Raw genomic sequence first — 6,651 nt, 5'->3', positions numbered from 1 at the left:
CGTCTGAAATTGTGTTGTGGATTTAGCTGTGATTAGCCATGGTTCTGTGTGTTGTAAAGGGCTGTGATAGTAAGTCAAAGGTGTAACTACCACCATGTTTCACAGAAAACCAACCAATCATTGCGCCGCTGCAGCCATGCTACGGCCGCGAAGATCCGCCACTATTACGCAGGAATGAGAAAGTAGTTCTAGCCATATCGGTGTAGAAAATCACAACTTTTCATTTTCAGCTGGTCTTAGCACACGATGTAACTGTAGAAGAGTCGAGTTTTAAATAGGACAAATATTGAAAGTGTCTTTGGTCATTTTTTGAATGAGATGCTAATGGACTGATCAGAATCAATGATGTATGCTAAGCTATGCTAACAGTGCTAGCGCCAGATACAAAGATCGGCTGAATGGATTAAAAAACGGTAAAACTCAACTAGGGGTCGACCGATATGGATTTTTTTTTTAGTGCCGATACCGATTTTTTTTAATTTATTTTTTTATCAGCCTTAGCCGATGACCGATATGGGCTGCCGATATTTGGAGCCGATACTGCTTTTGCTCCCTCAATTTACAACATAAAAATGACACAATGATCATGAATTACAATTTAAAAAACGAACATTTATTGAACAAAAAAAACAATATTTAACAAATAGTAAAAACAGGTGAGGTAGAACAAGAAAAAAAAGAGTTCAGTGGTGAAAATAAATATTTAAGCATAAATAGAATAATGACACTATTGCACACATAATAAAGTGCACACTGACTGTACTATACTTCATTTAAAACTGTTTACAACCTAGTCATTTAATGCTTACACTCTAAAAAATGCTGGGTTAAAAATAACCCAAGTTGGGTTGAATATGGAATAACCCAGCAATTGGGTTGTTTTGACCCAGCGGTTGGGTTAAATGTTTGCTTAAAACAACCCAATTGCTGGGTTAGTCCATATTCAACCCAACTTGGGTTATTTTTAACCCAGCATGTTTTAGAGTGTAGGTGCACTTCACTTAATCTCTTGTAGAGCAACACCAGCGGTAATTCAGGAGAAAATCTCCCAATGCTCCACGTGAAACTTCAGTCTTTCCACCTTTACCATCGGGTCAATTCTCAGCTGATTTTGATTAATATGCGCGAGGGAGAGCGAGAGAGTTTGAAGACGGTGAGAGCTGCCCTGTGGACGCCTGTCTGGAAATAATGCAGGGGAAAAATATCGTTGAACACAGCAGCCTTATATCAGCCGATACACGTAAAAATCGCAAATATTGGCGAACACAGCAGCCTTATATCAGCCGATACACGTAAAAATCACAAATATCGGCGAACACAGCAGCCTTATATCAGCCGATACACGTAAAAATCGCAAATATTGGCGAACACAGCAGCCTTATATCAGCCGATACACGTAAAAATCACAAATATCGGCGAACACAGCAGCCTTATATCAGCCGATACACGTAAAAATCACAAATATTGGCGAACACAGCAGCCTTATATCAGCCGATACACGTAAAAATCACAAATATCGGCGAACACAGCAGCCTTATATCAGCCGATACACGTAAAAATCACAAATATTGGCGAACACAGCAGCCTTATATCAGCCGATACACGTAAAAATCACAAATATTGGCGAACACAGCAGCCTTATATCAGCCGATACACGTAAAAATCGCAAATATTGGCGAACACAGCAGCCTTATATCAGCCGATACACGCAAATATCGGCGAACACAGCAGCCTTATATCGGCCGATACACGTAAAAATCGCAAATATCGGCGAACACAGCAGCCTTATATCAGCCGATACACGCAAATATCGGCGAACACAGCAGCCTTATATCGGCCGATACACGTAAAAATCGCAAATATTGGCGAACACAGCAGCCTTATATCAGCCGATACACGTAAAAATCACAAATATTGGCGAACACAGCAGCCTTATATCAGCCGATACACGTAAAAATCACAAATATCGGCGAACACAGCAGCCTTATATCAGCCGATACACGCAAATATCGGCGAACACATCAGCCTTATATCGGCCGATACACGTAAAAATCGCAAATATCGGCGAACACAGCAGCCTTATATCAGCCGATACACGCAAATATCGGCGAACACAGCAGCCTTATATCAGCCGATACACGCAGATATCGGCGAACACAGCAGCCTTATATCGGCCGATACACGTAAAAATCGCAAATATCGGCGAACACAGCAGCCTTATATCAGCCGATACACGCAAATATCGGCGAACACAGCAGCCTTATATCAGCCGATACACGCAAATATCGGCGAACACAGCAGCCTTATATCGGCCGATACACGTAAAAATCGCAAATATCGGCGAACACAGCAGCCTTATATCAGCCGATACACGTAAATATTGGCGAACACAGCAGCCTTATATCAGCCGATACACGTAAATATCGGCGAACACAGCAGCCTTATATCAGCCGATACACGCAAATATCGGCGAACACAGCAGCCTTATATCAGCCGATACACGCAAATATCGGCGAACACAGCAGCCTTATATCGGCCGATACACGTAAAAATCGCAAATATCGGCGAACACAGCAGCCTTATATCAGCCGATACACGTAAATATTGGCGAACACAGCAGCCTTATATCAGCCGATACACGTAAATATCGGCGAACACAGCAGCCTTATATCAGCCGATACACGTAAAAATTGCAAATATCGGCGAACACAGCAGCCTTATATCAGCCGATACACGTAAAAATCGCAAATATCGGCGAACACAGCAGCCTTATATCAGCCGATACACGTAAAAATCGCAAATATCGGCCGATATATCGGTCTAACACTAAACTCTAGGGGACTTGTAAAATGTGCCTATTTTAAAAAAAAGTGGAGTGTTCCTTTACCATGAGCTGCAGAACATTATTCCGATTAATCCGTTTTATTGCACCAATATCATCAAAAAATGAGCACGAATCCTGGGCGCGCGCAGCTGGAGGTCTAACAGCAGGTGACCCGTGTGTGTGTGAGCAGAAATGTCGGCGAAGGCGTGTGTGTGTGTTCCTCTGACGGGCTGTTCTGCTGCTTTCACTCTGGACTGACTCTTCTTGTCTCCTGAAGGGGTTGTTAGACACCCTTTTGGAAGGCAGCCGGACACTGGGAGGCAGGATGATCCCATCTGTCCCTCCTCAGCCCCGCCCCCGCCGGTGTGAAGCTCCGCCCCCTCGTAACCACGGTGAGTTTGTCTTTGTGTTCACATGTGAGTGTGTGTATAATGAGATGTGGATAATGTACAACACAATATATAACGCTGATCTAGTGGTTTTTGGATATTTCATCCTAAAACTTACATATTGCACCTTTAATCTGAACTACGCTACATATTCCGGATGTAATTATTAACGTTCATGTTGATTCGCCGTACAGATATGACTAGGAATGTATTAGTAAATGTTGAAAGTAAAGATTATTGTTAGTTCATGTGAACGAATGGAACCTTATTGTGAAGTGTTACCTAAATATAAATAATATTTTTGTTCATAAAACGTGTTGATAATTGTTGGGAAGTATGCATAAATTGATTATGCATAATATTTCATATATAATTCACTGTAAACAAAGTTAAAATGCATTATTGCATTGCTAGTATTTGATGTTTTTTTTAATAGTATTTGAACATTAGATATATATATATAAATGTGTAATAAATATATCAATTGTTTTATTTATAAAAATGTATATAAAAATGATTGATATAGCCTGTATATAATATAATGTGTGTATTTATTAACCGTATCCACACACACACACACACACACACACACAAGGGTCAAAAGATTAATCGCGATTAATCGCATCCAAAATAAAAGTGTGTGTTTACATAATATATGTGTGTGTGTACTCTGTTAATTATTATTTATATATAAATACACACACACATTCATGTATATATTTAAGAAATATTTGCATGTATATACATTTATATAATCTATAATATATATAAATATGAATGTTTTATATATAAAAATATTTTTTTCTTAAAGATATACATGCTTGTGTTTGTATTTATATATAAATAATAATTAACAGAGTACACACACACATATATTATGTAAACACAAACTTTTATTTTGGACGCGATTAATCTTTTGACAGCCCTAATATATATATATATATAAATGTATTAATAAAATAATAAAAAAAATTTATTCATGTGTATTTATTAAATGTGTATATATGTATGTATTTATTAATTAAATGTAAATATATCAAATTATTAATGTATTAAATGTAATGTATAAATCAATTTTTTTTTAAATGTATAAAATTTAAATATACTATAAAATTTTATATAAATATATTTTTTATTTATAAAAGGTATAATATATTTTTTATAAAATATTAATATAAAATTATATATACAAACGTGTATTAATTACATTTATTAAATGATATATTGTTTTATAAAATGTATATATTAATTAGATGTATTATTAATGTATTTATTAAATGTAATTTAAATATATGTTATATAATTGTATAAAATATATATTAAATTAAAATATATAAATGTATTTATAAAATGTATATAAAAATAATATAAATTATAAAAGCGTATTATATAATTTTATTGCAAACCAGGAATAAGATGGCGGTGGTAATTCATCAGATAATAGTGCATAATTAATGCATTAATATACTTTTATAATGCATCATATATAAAGGCTTTAGTTGAAGTGAGTTGTTGCAGATCATAAAGCAAAAGCTGTTTTTGATCGCTTCATAACTCATAATCTCATTCGCATGATTCTGTAATGTGTAAAATAGTCCACCAATGCAGAGTTTGCGATATGATTTCTGATTGGCCGCGATCTGAGAAGCATGATTTGTACAGTGATGAAGAGCTGCCGTAACTCCTGTGATGAGTGTGTGTGTGTGTGACATGTGTCGCTGTTTTGTGTTCATGATCTCTATCCGGAGAGAGGCGAGTGTGTCATGTGACTGCTCTGGTGCAGAGGATTGAGGCAGACGCACCACAGGAGCCGTAAGTTACACACACACACACACACACACACACACTCACACACACATCATCAGTACGTCTGCAGTGTGTGTTATAGTTTGCTGATGTTTCTCTCATGTATTAAAGGGAAAGATGTTTCTGAAACCGGTCTCTGTGTGTTTAATTGTTCGACGGGTGATTGTGGACAACAGTGTAAATGTACACACACACAGACACGCACACACACACAGACAGACACACACACACACACACACACACACAGACAGACAGACAGACAGACAGACAGACAGACAGACAGACAGACAGACAGACAGACAGACAGACAGACAGACAGACAGACAGACAGACAGACAGACACAGACAGACAGACAGACAGACACACACAGACACACACAGACAGACACACACAGACAGACAGACAGACACACAGACAGACACACAGACACGCACACACACACAGACAGACACACACACACACACACACACACACACAGACAGACAGACAGACAGACAGACAGACAGACAGACAGACAGACAGACACAGACAGACAGACAGACACACACAGACACACACAGACACACACACACACAGACAGACACACACAGACAGACAGACAGACACACAGACAGACAGACACACAGACACACACACACACACACAGACACACAGACAGACACACACACACAGACAGACACACACACACACACACACACACAGACAGACACACACACACAGACAGACACACACAGACAGACACACACACACACACAGACAGACAGACAGAGACACACACACACACAGACAGACAGACAGACAGAGACACACACACACACACACACACACACACAGACAGACACACACAGACAGACACACACACAGACAGACACACACACACACACAGACAGACACACACACACACACACAGACAGACACACACACACAGACAGACACACACACACACAGTATCCGTTAGGGCTGGGTATCGACACAACCAAAACCGTATAATAAACGTAATAAAATGGACGTGATTTTAAATAGGACAGTTTTAATATCAATAATAACAAACGAGAAATCGATATTTTATACTCAGCCCTAGTCTTTGGTGCTGAAATTAAAATGTGCCGATCCCAGCATTTCCCTTTCAGTATTGAGCGCTGTTGAACATATTCTTCACCTCTGATTGGCCGTGGTGTTCATGTGCTCAACATACATTAGCACGTGAACATAAGGGCCAATCACAGACGTGTGTTGAGCTCATGAACACAACAGCCAATCAGAGGTGTTTATCATTTTCATGTGCCGCTTCTCTTGAGCTGAGCCAGAGCGATCTCACTTCACAGCGCCAAAACGGTATTTATGTTTTTGAATTTCATATTAAAATGAACATAATTTGAAATCCGAGACTTTTTCATATCAATAGTAACAAAGCACAAAGATTATGGTGATTTATTAGATGGGAGGAGCTACAACATCCCGTTCATTCATCAACTGAACACAGGACAGACTCATCGATTCCTGGGATTTAAGAATCCATATTGGTTCGTAAAAAATTGAGAAATCAATATTTTTTACCCAGCCCTAATATCTGTTTTCATAATGTAGATTCAGAATTAACTGACTAAATAAATAACAGATGAAAACACTTA

The sequence above is a fragment of the Gobio gobio genome (genome assembly GCF_949357685.1).
Source record: "Gobio gobio genome assembly, chromosome: 5".
NCBI lineage: Eukaryota > Metazoa > Chordata > Actinopteri > Cypriniformes > Gobionidae > Gobio > Gobio gobio.
Note: the sequence above shows the minus strand (reverse complement) of the source record.